General features: G+C 49.4%; 1 protein-coding gene across 6 annotated transcripts in view; it reads left to right on the plus strand.

Moving 5' to 3' along the window:
* The window catches only part of LOC137429812 (tropomodulin-3), a 125328-nt gene that overhangs the window by 75811 nt on the left and 36411 nt on the right, over window positions 1–13106 (plus strand). The gene's annotated exons all lie outside the window — the stretch shown is intronic.

Raw genomic sequence — 13106 nt, forward strand, 5'->3', positions numbered from 1 at the left:
TTTTTTTCTATTGTCAAAGCTTGTGGACGAGCTATAACATAGGATGGATCAGGATGTAACAGAACAAAAACAACAGTAGAAGGAGAGGGGGGGGGGGGGGGGGGAAGCACACCAACAGCAGGGATGAGGGACCAAATAGAGGATGGCTTGGAGAAGTGAGGGATTTGGGAAAGAATAAGGGCTAGGGTAGGACACTGGAGGACACAAGATGGATGCAGCCACAAACTCTCAGAAAAAAAAAAAAATGAAACTTGTCAGGATGTGGGCTTGGGATTGAAAGGCTTGTATATGGATAGGAGTTCAGGTCTGCCAAGGGAGGACTTTAAAATGGAAGATACCCAGTCAGCGACTGGCTTTGGAGGCCAACTTTGAAGTGTAGTTTGGACCAAGAATCATGGCTGATAATGAGGGCCAAAAGTTTGAGTGAGATGAACTTCATGATGGAGGTGAGGGGCAGACGGTCCTTGGAGAGACAGAGAGACAGATAGCTTGAAATTTGTCAGGATTGAAAGACTTATTCGAAGTGTTTGACCAGCTCGTGATTCTATCAAGACCTGAAGAGGTTGCTGCCTTTCTTTTAGGTCAGTGATTTGTTGTATGAAACACTTTTCCAAATAAATTCAACATTTTAATGGTATTTCTGAAATTTCTGAAATTATAAGAATTTGCTTGAGGAAGATGAATGTGGCGGAGGAGGTATCGACACAAACCGCCTTGATAGATATTTATTTACAGGTTGTCGAAATTGGATGTTTTTTATGCCCACAGTGTCGACATGAACAGGTAGAGGTAGTATTGGTTGTACAAATAAATTCCTTGACAGACAAGTCTAGCATGAAGCCATCTGGATTTTCAGGTTTGTTTGTGGTTTAAAAATTTTTTTAATCAAAAGCGAATGTCAGTTTATTGATGCAGCTTGTATGTTAGTTTGAAATTCATACTCTAGATTTCTATGCTTGGATGCATGAGCAGTGTCAAATTTTCTACATTTCTTATTTATAATATCTAATATGAGATTGTTCTATTCCATGCAGTATTGCACTTCAAATTATGTCTATCTTTGACGTTTTATGATTTATTCCATACCACTGATGATTTGCCAACTTGCAATGAAACTAACATGGCGGTTAGATGGTTCAATAGCTTTGAAGTTGCTTGCATTTATGCCACGTGTGATTACTTTCCTATGGAATCACTTGGGCTGAGTGGGAGATGACATGCAAGCTTATCTGTGCACAACTCTTAGGAAAAAACGGAAAACTGTCATTTGGAAACAGTCAGATTACAACACAATTTCTGTGTCAGATGACTGTTGCCGCAAGTCTGCACCATGCTTCTCTATCTCTGGCTATTGTCCTCGTATCCTTCCTTGGTCTACATTCTTCTTTTTTTGCAGTACATTATTTACAAACGTCGTGTTCTTCATATTTTTGTGTCTCCTTCATTGTGACAGTGTTGTCTGTTCTGCAAGCCTCATGTTGTTTGCTCTGACATGTAGGAGATGCACTTTTCTTCTCTATTATTGATAAAATGCTCTTCCTTCATTCACTTTCGTTTGTATTTCTTCATTCATTTCCTCTCTTCCCAAAACCTTTTTTGCCCTTCTTCTGCAAAACTACATCTATGTTGCTTAAGTTGTCTTAATTGTGATGGCATTGACTCTCCACTATCATCCCATGAGTTGATTAGGAAGGTGAGTAACACCACCTTGATTAAAATAAATGATTTATTATAGGTCTACAAGAACACGACAAAAGATACAGAATAATAAATAATCAAAGATAACGATTTTACAGTCCAATGGAAGACATATAATCAAATTAAAAGGAATAAACGTTACAAGATAGTTCTGTCTGATGGGACGATGCTGAAACCGAGGACGAAAGCCTGATTGCATAAAACCCCCTTAACCTTGAGGAAAGATTTATCTTAAGGAACACTAATTTCTTAGCTGAGCATTTCCTTTCGTGCTGTTGCATTAACAACCCCTAAGGATTTTCTATAAAAAAAATTGACTTCCGCCTCCGGTTTTGCCGGCAAGGTCGTGTGTTTTTCCAAGCTCTCAACGCTACCAAAGTAAATAATTTTTCCCATTTATATTTTTGTCAAAATTGTATTTTTATTTTACGGTGTGAGTGCCTACTGTGTGTTTCTCGTTAGATGTCGGTGTAAATCATGCATACCTGTGTATAATCATCGGTTGGGTCCTGCCGCGTTTTTCAGGCCTGGTTTTCCAGGCCTCAAGGCTTTGTTGTCTGCTCTCGGCGGTCGTTTGTGGTCCATTTACTTTTGTTCTCTCACTGTTTTTTCCAGTCTTTTTTTCACCCCATACTTCCCCGAACATCTTACCCTTTGTTTAGTGTTGATACAAAAAAACAAACTGATTTCCTTCTCTCCCCATGTTTGGTCGTTCTTCGGCCACATGTTTCGCCCCACTTGTTTTTTTTTTCTCTCCTTCATAACTCAATCCTCTCCAGCCGACACCTTTTCAATTCCAGTTTTCACCATACTTCTTCAACTTTATCCTTCTTTCTCTGATCCACTTTCACCTAACCTTCAAAAAAACATATTAACAATGAATTAAAAAAGTAGGCCTCTCCTCCCGTACTAACACATTTGCTTATACACCTCCCTGTCCTTCGTTCTCTGCTCTCCTTTCTGTCAATCTCCTATTCTGTTCCTGCTTCTGAACCTGTGCTGGAATCCTTAATCCCCCTTACAAATCCTTCATGCCCTCATTTAGGGAATTTCCTCAGTTTTCACGGTTTAGTTTAAAAAATAGTTTTAAAATGTTGAAACTTTCCCCTGGTGTTGTATTCTGTTGTATATTATAACACACTTTTCTTCTTTTTCTTCAAAAGGTTGTTTTCGATTTGCTCACCAAATCTCTTCATTTCAAATAAAAATTCAATCTCTCACAGTTCTTCCTTCCTACATTCCCTAAAATCAGCTGCATTCCACCCCTCATCCAACGTTTTCAAACGGATCTCTGACTTGAAAATCGCAAGAAACTCGTTTTGCAAAAAATGTTCGTTTTCCATTAATCATATGAAAACATTCTAAAATTCAAACTCATCCTTCTGCTCCTAAACTCCCCACTCACCCATCCCCTTCAAATCTCCCTCCTTGCCCCTCCCCTCAAACTCCCCCTCACCACTCCCCTCCTAAACCCCCCCCCCTCACCCTTCCCCTCCCAAACTCCCCCTCACTCCTCCCCTCCGAAATTCCTCCCTCACCCCTCCTCCTCAAAGCGTCCTGCCTGCTTCCTTTCCCTTCCAACTCTTACCTCCATCTCCTCTAACCTTCTTCTTCGCTCTGCCCCCCCCCCCTCAAACAACACCTCACTGTGCCTCATCCAATCACCATCAAACCTTTTGTCCTCCTCATCCTTCCCTTTCTCCTCGCTCTTCTGAAATCTCTGACACATTATCAACAGCTCTCCCTACCTCCTCCTCCTCTTCCTCATGTTACTCTACCCCTCCCGTCCCCACCCCTGTCCTGTATCCGATGCTACCCCTTCCTCTTCCTTAACTGTATGGACCTCAAACATCCGGGGCCTTCGCTCAAAGCTGATTGATCTCTCCATACAGGTTGCTTCTGACAAACCAGACTTAATCTGCTTCACAGAAACTTTCCTTCTTCAAGATGTCTCTGATTACTTAATATCTCTTCCTGGTTACTCCCTCCTCCGGTATGATAGACCTGAGCCTCGTCCTGGAAGTGGTGTTGCTATCTTTATCAAAGATAGCACTCCCCTCTATCTCACCCTCTCTCTGTTCTCTTCACCCTCTCTTTTGCTCAAGGTCAACTGCCATCTGCTTGGAAATCAGCCAACATCACCGCTTTGCACAAAAAAGGTGCAAAAACAGATCCTAGCAACTACAGACCAATCAGCCTTCTCCCAATTATCAGCAAAGTCATGGAATCCATCATTGCTTCAGATATGAAATCTTTCCTCTTCTCCAATGGCTTGATCTCTGATCATCAATTTGGTTTCAGACCAGGTCACTCTACTCTGGACATGCTGCTTCTGCTGTCTCAACAATGGATGGAGGTCCTCAATCCCAAACAGGAAATTAGAGCTGTCTCCCTCGACATATCACGTGCCTTCGACACGGTCTGGCACCCCGCTCTGCTCACCAAACTCTCCTCCTTTGGTATCCATGGAAATCTCCACGCATGGCTGGCGGACTTCCTCTCTAGTCGTCGTCAACGTGTGGCCCTGAATGGGTTTCTCTCATCTCCTCTTCCTGTTCAGGCTGGAGTTCCCCAAGGCAGTGTTCTGGGCCCCGTGCTTTTTCTGGTCTTCATCAATGATCTGTTTTGACTTCCGCCTATTTTGTTCCCTGTTTGTCGTTAAAGGCGGCAAAAAGGGTTGGCGTCAGGAAGGGCATCCGGCCGTAAAACATTGCTTCAAAAAGGGGACCGAAAAACAACAACAACCACGGTTCCCGAAAAAGGCCAACCCCCGCTTGTGGGGAAAAATGGCCTCTAAAGGTGGTTATATCAATGATCTCTCTGACTCTCTTGAAAATCCTCTCTATCTCTTTGCTGATGACTCCACTCTCTGCCGCTCCATTCCTCTTCCCTCAGATCGGCAGTCTGCAGCCTCCTCACTCTCTGAAGACTTGGACAAAATCACAGACTGGTCAAACAAGTGGAACATGTCTTTCAATCCTGACAAATCTCACACTCTTACTATGTCTCTCCGAAAAGATCGACTGGACAACCCTCCCATCTACTTTCTCAACAATCCTCTCCAAGAAGTTCTGTCGCTCAAGCTTTTGGGTCTCACTATCTGCCATGATCTTTCTTGGGAAAACCACATTTCCAAGCTGGCCTCCAAAGCCAGTCGCCGACTGGGCATCCTCCGTCGTGCGAAGTCCTTCCTCGGCACACCTGAGCTCCTCACTACATACAAGGCTTTCATCCGCAGCTCAATGGAATACTGTTCTCCCCTATGGGCCGGTGCTCCTGCCTCACACCTAGCTCGGCTTCACGCTGTTGAAACCAAAGCTTTCAGAATTATTGGAATCTCCCGTGATGAAGCTATCTCTGAGGGCCTTTCACTCACTCACCGCAGGCAGGTAGGTGGTCTTTCTGTCTTCTACCGACTCCTCTCCGGCCTTGCACCCCCAGCTCTCTCTGTGCTCTGTCCCCCAAATATTCCTACAGGTCGCACAAGATCTGCCAGCAACCCTCTGATGGTTAAACTGCCGAAATCTCGGCTCTCTGCTCACCTTCACTCTTTCATTCCTCTTTTCTCCCGCCTCTGGAACAAACTCCCTCACTCCCTTCAATCCCACTCCTCCCTCCAGGTCTTTAAAACAGCTGTTCACCACCATCTCTTATCTTCCCCCATCCAAAACCTTGATCTTTTCTACCCCCGCTAATTCACCCCAGATCCACCTTGTTTGAAATTCCAATTTCTTTCCTGGAAGTCCTGGCAGTGTCCATATGTTTTATACCTCTCCCACCGCCCCCTTCCCATGCCCCCCCCCCCAAAGCCCTCGCCCTCTCTCAGATCTCTCGATGTCTCCATGTCTCTCGGTCCCTGCTCTCAAATGTTGTGTTTGTGTCCTTCCCCCTCTCTCCCCATCTTGTCTACCGCTCCCGATGTTATATGTTTTATGTGTCGGTTTGTCTTTCTGTGTGATTAATGTTCGCTCTTTCACGAGCCTCGATCTTGTATACAAAAAACAAACAAAAAAAAAACTCTCTTCCTCACTCTCCCTGCACTGCCCTCTCTCCACCTCACCACCAGGAGTACCTCTGGCTACAGCTTCCCCTTCGCTCCCACCTTTGTTCATGTGTGTTGTACCGTCCACCAAACAGTGATGACTCTATCTACATCTCGCTGTCTCATAACATGGACCAACTTCTATCAACTCATCCCAACTCTCTCTTCCTTATATGTGGTGATTTCAACTGTCATCATGTCAGCTGGCTGGGTGTGGGTACCTCTCACCAGCCATGGCACCTCAGCAAAGGACTTCTGCGACTCACTGGGACTGACACAATCTGTCAATTTTCCGACCCGGATATTGGTCAACGGAGCATCTTCTCATCTAGACTTGGTTATGACAAACTTCCCTGCAAATGTCTGCTGCTCTTCTTCTGCTCCAATCGGTTCTTCTAATCATTCCTTGTTAAAGTGGACATCTCTCTGGCCATTCTCAGAGAGCCTCTTCAGCGTCGACGAGTCTGGCATTTCACTCAGGCCGACTGGCATGGTTTTCAAGCAGCCATCAATCATCTGGACTGGTCTCCCATCTCTACTGCCTCTGACATCAACTCATCCTCTCTCTCTCACACACAGATTTATCCCATCCTGTCTTCAGTTGTCATACCCTTCCTCCCATCCATGGTACACGGAGTCTTGTGGTGAGGCAGTTGCCCTGACGCAACTTGCCTTCGCCTCCTGGAAGCCAAATCCAACGGAAGGCAATCTCATTTCTTTAAACAAAGCCTGGAGCAAGTGTGTGTTTACCCTCAGGAGAGCCAGGAAACAATATCTCTCCACTCTCAAGAGTGAACTCTCAAACCTGTCTCCCTCTTCCAAATCCTGGTGGCGTCTGGTTAAATCTGTTTCTGGTGTTTGTTCCCCCTCCATCCCCTCCCTTACCTCAAACGGCTACACGGCTGACTCCGCACATGAAAAAGCTGAATCCCTCAACTCTGTGTTTGCCTCAAAATCTTGTCCTAAACCCGTCTCTCTCTGAACCCACCGTACCCAGTCCTACCCAGCTGCCCCTGGACTGTGTCCTTCTCTCCTGACAAGTTGGAGAAGTTTCTGTCAAACCTCGACTCTGATTCTGCAACTGGACCAGATGGCATCAGCCCACGGGTCCTAAAATCCTGCTCTGCTGCTCTTTCACCCTCTCTGTTCTCTTCACCCTCTCTTTTGCTCAAGGTCATCTGCCATCAGCTTGGAAATAAGCCAACATCACCGCTTTACACAAAGAAGGTGCAAAAACAGATCCTTGCAACTACAGACCAATCAGCCTTCTCCCAATTATCAGCAAAGTCATGGAATCCATCATTGCTTCAGATATCAAATCTTTCCTCTTCTCCAATAGCTTGATCTCTGATCATCAGTTTGGATTCAGACCAGGTCACTCCACTCGAGACAGCAGAAGTAGCATGTCCAAACAATGGATGGAGGTCTTCAATGTCAAACAGGAAATTAGAGCTGTCTCCCTTGACATATCACGTGCCTTCGATACGGTCTGGCACCCCGCTCTGCTCACCAAACTCTCCTCCTATTGTATCCAAGGAAATCTCCACGCATGGCTTGCGTACTTCCTCTCTGGTCGCAGTCAACGTGTGGCCATGAATGGATTTCTGTCATCTCCCCTTCTTGTTCAGGCTGGAGTTGCCCAAGGTCTTCATGCTTTTTCTGGTCTTCATCAATGATCTCTCTGACTCTTTGGAAAATCCTCTCTATTTCTTTGCTGATTACTCCACTCTCTGCCACTCCATACCTCATCCCTCAGATCGGCAGTCTGCAGCCTCCTCACTCTGCAGACCTGGACAAAATCACAGACTGGTCAAACAAGTGGAACATGTCTTTCAATCCTGACAAATCTCACACTCACTTTGCCTCTCCGAAAAGACCGTCTGGACAACCCTCCCATCTACTTTCTGAACATTCCTCTTGAAGAAGTTCTGTCACACAAACTTTTGGGTCTCAATATCTGGCATGATCCTTCCTGGGAAAACCACATTTCCAAGCTGGCTTCCAAAGCCAGTCACCGACTGGGCATCCTCTGTCATGTGACGTCTTTCCTTGGCACACCTGAGCTGCTTACCACATAAAAGGCTTTCATCTGCAGCTCAATGGAATACTGTTCCCCCCTCTGGGCTGGTGCTCCTGCCTCGCACCTAGCTCGGCTTCACGCTGTTGAAACCAAAGCTTTCAGAATCATTGGAATCTCCCGCAATGAAGCTAACTCTGAGGGTCTTTCACTCGCTCACCGCAGGCAGGTTGGTGGTCTTTCTGTCTTCTACAGACTCCTTTCTGGCCTAGCCCCCCAGCCCTGTCTGTGCTCTGTCCCCTAAATACTCCTACAGGTCACACAAGATCTCCCAGCAACCCTCTTCTCGTGATCAAGACTCGTGCATCTTCGAGTTGCTCTTGCAGGTCAGAGGGAGTAAGACTGGAGGACAGGTGATTTTGCATAAATAAATAAATAGTTCTCTCATGTGACTACATTGAGAGCAAGAGGTCTTGTTCCTTCGCTTCATTGCAGGAGGTGCCATTAATGTGAGCGCTTCTTATCAACTGCCAAAATCAAGACTCTGCTCACCTTCACTCTTTCATTCTTCTTTTCTCCCGCCTCTGGAACAAACTCTCTCTCTTCAATCCCACTCCTCCCTCCAGGTCTTTAAAACAGCTGTTCACCACTATCTCTCATCTTCCCCCATCCAAAATCTTGATATTTTCTACCCCCGTTAATTCACCTCCAGATCCACTTTTCTGAAATACCAACTTCTTTCCTGGAAGTCCTCGCTGTGTCCATGTGTTTTTTTTACCTCTCCCACCCCCAACCCCCTTCCCACGCCTCCTCCCCCCAAGCCCCCTCCCTCCCACAGATCTCCCGATGTCCCTGCTCTCAAATTAATGTTGTACTTGTGTGCTTCACCCTCTCCCCATCTTCTCCCGCTTCCTTTATTATGGCTTATTTGTCCGTTTTTTTTTTTTTGTCATTAACATTGGCTCATACACGAGCCACGATCTTGTATTGGAAAAAAAAAAAGTGGAGGAAATGCTTAGGAGTTGTTGCTATGCCAGGTAACCAATCTGATTAGAGATGGGCAGAGACGTCCAAAAGCAAGAATACAAAATGTACACGTTGAAGGAGCTGTGCTCCAACTCGAATCAAAAGAATGGACGCGACAAAAAGCTGGAATTCGTCCAAGTTTCTTTATTGCATCAAATCAACTCGGGTAAACTAAAAAGCCCGTTTATCGGGCAGCATTATATACAAGCACTGGAATATCTCATGCCGGAGCGTTTGCCCTTAAAAGGCGTGACTGGGCGTGTCCGGGAGACCTGGGCGAGTCTGGACATGCCCGGGAACGGCGAGACTGGGTGTCGCCGGACGGGCCGGGCGTGCCCGGGAAAGGCGAGTCTGGGCATGCCCGGGAAAGGCGAGACTGAGTGTCTCCGGGCGGTCTGGGCGAGCCCGGCACAGCGATCGCTCCGTGGTTGCGTCCTCGGCAGGTGTAAGGCGATTGTGTATGTTCAGCGGCAACCGCTACACACGCCCCCCCAGAATCAACTTGCACCGGCAGGGTCCATTTAAGGGGGGTCCTGATGACCTGGCCGAAGCGACCCCTGGAGGGTCGTGGGGGGGGGGGGGGTGTGGGGGTCCTGTGTGGGGGTGGGTGGTCGAGCGGGAGGCACCGTGGACGGGGGGCGGCCTCGCCTCGGAGGAAGGGCCAACCGAGGTGGTTGGTCGATGTCCACGTGCGCCGGCTTGAGGCGGTCCACTGAAATCCGGTCCGACCTGCCGCCGACGTCGATGACGAAGGACTTGTCGTCCCGTCGCAGGACCCGGAAGGGTCCGTCGTACGGCGGCCTGAGTGGCCCCTGGTGTGCGTCATGAGTAGACTACGGATTTTTATGTTAAGAAAATAGGCCTTTTATGTTTTGAAAAGCGGATTTTTTTTTTTGTTATGTGAAAAAATCCCGAAATATTTTTTTCCCCCGTTTTATTCATTTTTTATTATTACCAAGTTTTTCAGAAATCAGTCAAAAAAAGAACAAAAAATGGTAAGCTTTTTCCTGCACAACATTAAGCACTCTGGGCTAGTAAACAGGTAAAAAATGACGTTCAGGTACCTTTATTGCAACCGCATTGTTTGATAAGTAGAGGACTAGAAGAAATTGACAAGACCCTTTTAGGAACGGTTAAAGTAGGTGTTTGAAATCATTATCTTGGTAATGTTCTCCTTGGTGAGGCGGTGTCGGCGGTCGGTGAGGACGTTTCTGTAGACGGAGAAGGACCTTTCCACGTCGACGCTGACGATGGGGCAGTACCTCAAGAGGGGGATGTCAGCAAGCTTGACTCCAGCCGGCACACCAACCTCAGATCCGTGCTGATCTCCATCCAGGATCAAAGCCACTGTCCTCAGCACACCAATGTCGGGATTGCGCTGCAGCACCGCCTTGAACTTGGTGAGCAGGATCTCCTTACGGCAGCCTCGGATCTTTTCGAGCTCCTCCTTGGCCTGATCAAGGAGCTGGAAGGCCTTGGCCAGCTCCATGCCGGCCTCCTCCAGCTGCTTAGGATCTTCGGGATGAACGACACGTGGGCATTTAAGAAGACCAAACTGAGCTTGATGTCCACCTTTCCGAACAGGTCCTTGGCACTCCGGATTGCCATCGCGTCGTCATCATTCAGCTGGTCCACAATGTCCTTGACGGCCTCGAAGTGCTCGGCGTAAAACACCGCGGCGTCGATCCACGTCCCCCACCGAGTCAGAATGGGCTCCGGGGGGAGAGAAAGATTGGGCTGCTGCTCCTTCCAAAAGACAACACGCGACGGGGCTTTGACGAACACCTTCTTCGTCGTGGCAATCAGGTCGTTGACGTCCTTGAACATTTCTCGGACTGTCTCGCAGACACGGTGGAGCGCGTGGGCAACGCAAGTCACATGCAGCAAGTCCGGGAAGAGTTCCTTCAGGGAATGGCCGGCCTTGATCATATAGGCCGCGGCGTCGCTGACGAGGACCTTGAGGCACTCCGGCTTGAAATCAGGCCAAAGATAGCGCAGCGTGTCATTGACTGCACGCACGATCTCCCCGGAGTTGGTCTTCTCCAGAAACATGCACTGGACGAGGTGGGGACGAAAGTACCCCTCCTTGGACAAGCGTCCCGCGATGATGTTGGCCACATATCGACCTGCCGAATCGGTCATCTCGTCGACGGACAGCCAGATGGGCTGCTGTCCGAGGTCGGCACGGATCCCCGCCAAGGCCTCGTCGTAGCACTTGTCGAGGTAGTGCTTTCGAATCCAGCTTTCATCGGGGATCTGGAGAGTGATGTGCTTCTCCAGGAACGACCGGAGGGCAGGGTTTTCCAATTTCGACCATGGGATGCCAGCGGCCAGCATGGCCTGGCACAGCTCCTGAGCCACGACGTCGCACTTGTGCCTCTTTCCGCCACCAAAGTCCTCCATGGTGGCTTGCGTGACCGTCCTCTTCTTCTTCAAGGCCAAGTTGCTCTTGTGGCGGTCTCCTCGGACATGTTGGGCCAGCTCAGACTTCTGCTTCGCCCGGAAAGTCTTTTCACAAGCTCGACAGAAAGCCGTGTCACTCGACATGTACTTGAAGGTGGCCCCATCGCCGCCAGCGTTGAATTCCTTCAGCCACTTGTCACGAAGAGCAGCACTCATCTTGATAGGAGACTTGTTCACACTTTGTGTACACTCTCTCACTGTAGTACACCGCCTCACTGCTGTACACGCTGGGGACGCAACACACGCAAGTGGACGCAACGTTTTGTTTTTGAGATCGATCGCAGTTTAAAATTTTGATCGCAGTTTAAAATTTCGATCGCAGTTTAAAATTTCGAAAAATTCCCTAATTTTTTTTAGCGTTGCCAGACATTTTCGACCAAAAAGGGCATTTTCTTTTATTTTTCACGAAAAAGGGCGAAATATTTTTTTCCTCCGAAAATAGCAAAATAATTTTTTTGCGCGCAAAAAAGCCGTTTTATGTGAAAAAATATTTATTTATTTTTCACATAAAAATCCGATGTATAGACTCATGACGCACAAAAACGTACTCCGCTGTGCGAAGCGCTGGGGGGACGTAGGACTGGGGGTCACCGTGATGGGACGTTGGCACGGGGGCAAACCGTCGGGCGGTCTCCTGGAGGTCCGAGCGCTGGCGAGCTGCGGACCAGGGACTGGTAGCGTCGGGCACGAATTCGCCCGGTACGCGTAGCGGCTGGCCGTAGACCAGCTCGGCGGTGGACGCCCGGAGGTCCTCCTTGGGGGCCGTGCGGAGGCCCAAAAGGACCCACGGTAGCCGGTCGGTCCAGCCGCCGTCCTGAAGGCCGGCCATGAGCGCGGCCTTCATGGAACGGTGGAACCGCTCGCACAACCCGTTGGTTTGGGGGTGGTAGGCCGTGGTACGGTGGAGCCTGACCCCCAGGTTGCGGGCGACCGCGCCCCACAGCTCGGAGGTGAACTGTGGTCCGAAGAGATGTCCGCTGGTGCGCCGAAACGGGCGACCCAGGTGGCGATGAAAGCCTGCGCCACGTCGGCGGTGGTGGTGGAGATGAGGGGAACGGCCTCCGGCCACCTGGTGGTCCTGTCCACCATGGTGAGCAGGTGTGTGAAACCCTGTGATGGGGGGGTGGGGGGGGGGGGCACCAGGTCCACGTTGACGTGGTCGAAACGCCGTTCGGGCACGGTGAAAGGTGCCAGCGGGGCCTGGGTGTGTCGGTGGACCTTGGCCTGTTGGCAGGCCGTGCAGGTGCTGGTCCAATCGCGGACATCCCGTCGAAGGCCGTGCCAGACGAATCGCGCCGACACCAGCTTCTGGGAAGCTTTCCGGCCCGGGTGGGAAAAGCCGTGGAGGGAGGCGAAGATGCGGCGTTGCCAGGTAACGGGCACGATGGGGCGAGGCTGGCCTTGGGAGACGTCGCAGAGCAGGACAGTGTCCGCGAAGGGGACGTCGGCCAGGCGGAGGCCCGTGTCCGCCACCCGGAGGGCTTGCACCGTGGTGTCGGTGGTCTGGTCAGCCGCCATAAGCACGAAGTCCACGCCGAGGTGGACCGCGTTCGCACTGGCCCGAGAAAGACAGTCGGCCACGGCGTTGTCTTTGCCGGCGACGTGCTGGATGTCTGTGGTAAACTCCGACACGGCGGAGAGGTGGCGCTGCTGGCGGGCCGACCACGGCTCCGTGACTTTGGCCATTGCGTAAACCAACGGCTTGTGGTCGACGAAAGCCGTGAAGTGTCGGCCCTCCAGGCGGTTGCGGAAATAGCGAACGGTCAGGTGTAGACCGAGGAGCTCGCGGTCAAACGTGCTATATTTGAGCTCGTTCGGCCGGAGTTGCCGGCTGAAAAAAGCGAGTGGCTGCCAAACCCC

The sequence above is a fragment of the Myxine glutinosa genome, chromosome 6 (assembly GCF_964187855.1).
Source record: "Myxine glutinosa chromosome 6, kmMyxGlut1.1, whole genome shotgun sequence".
NCBI classification, from domain to species: domain Eukaryota; kingdom Metazoa; phylum Chordata; class Myxini; order Myxiniformes; family Myxinidae; genus Myxine; species Myxine glutinosa.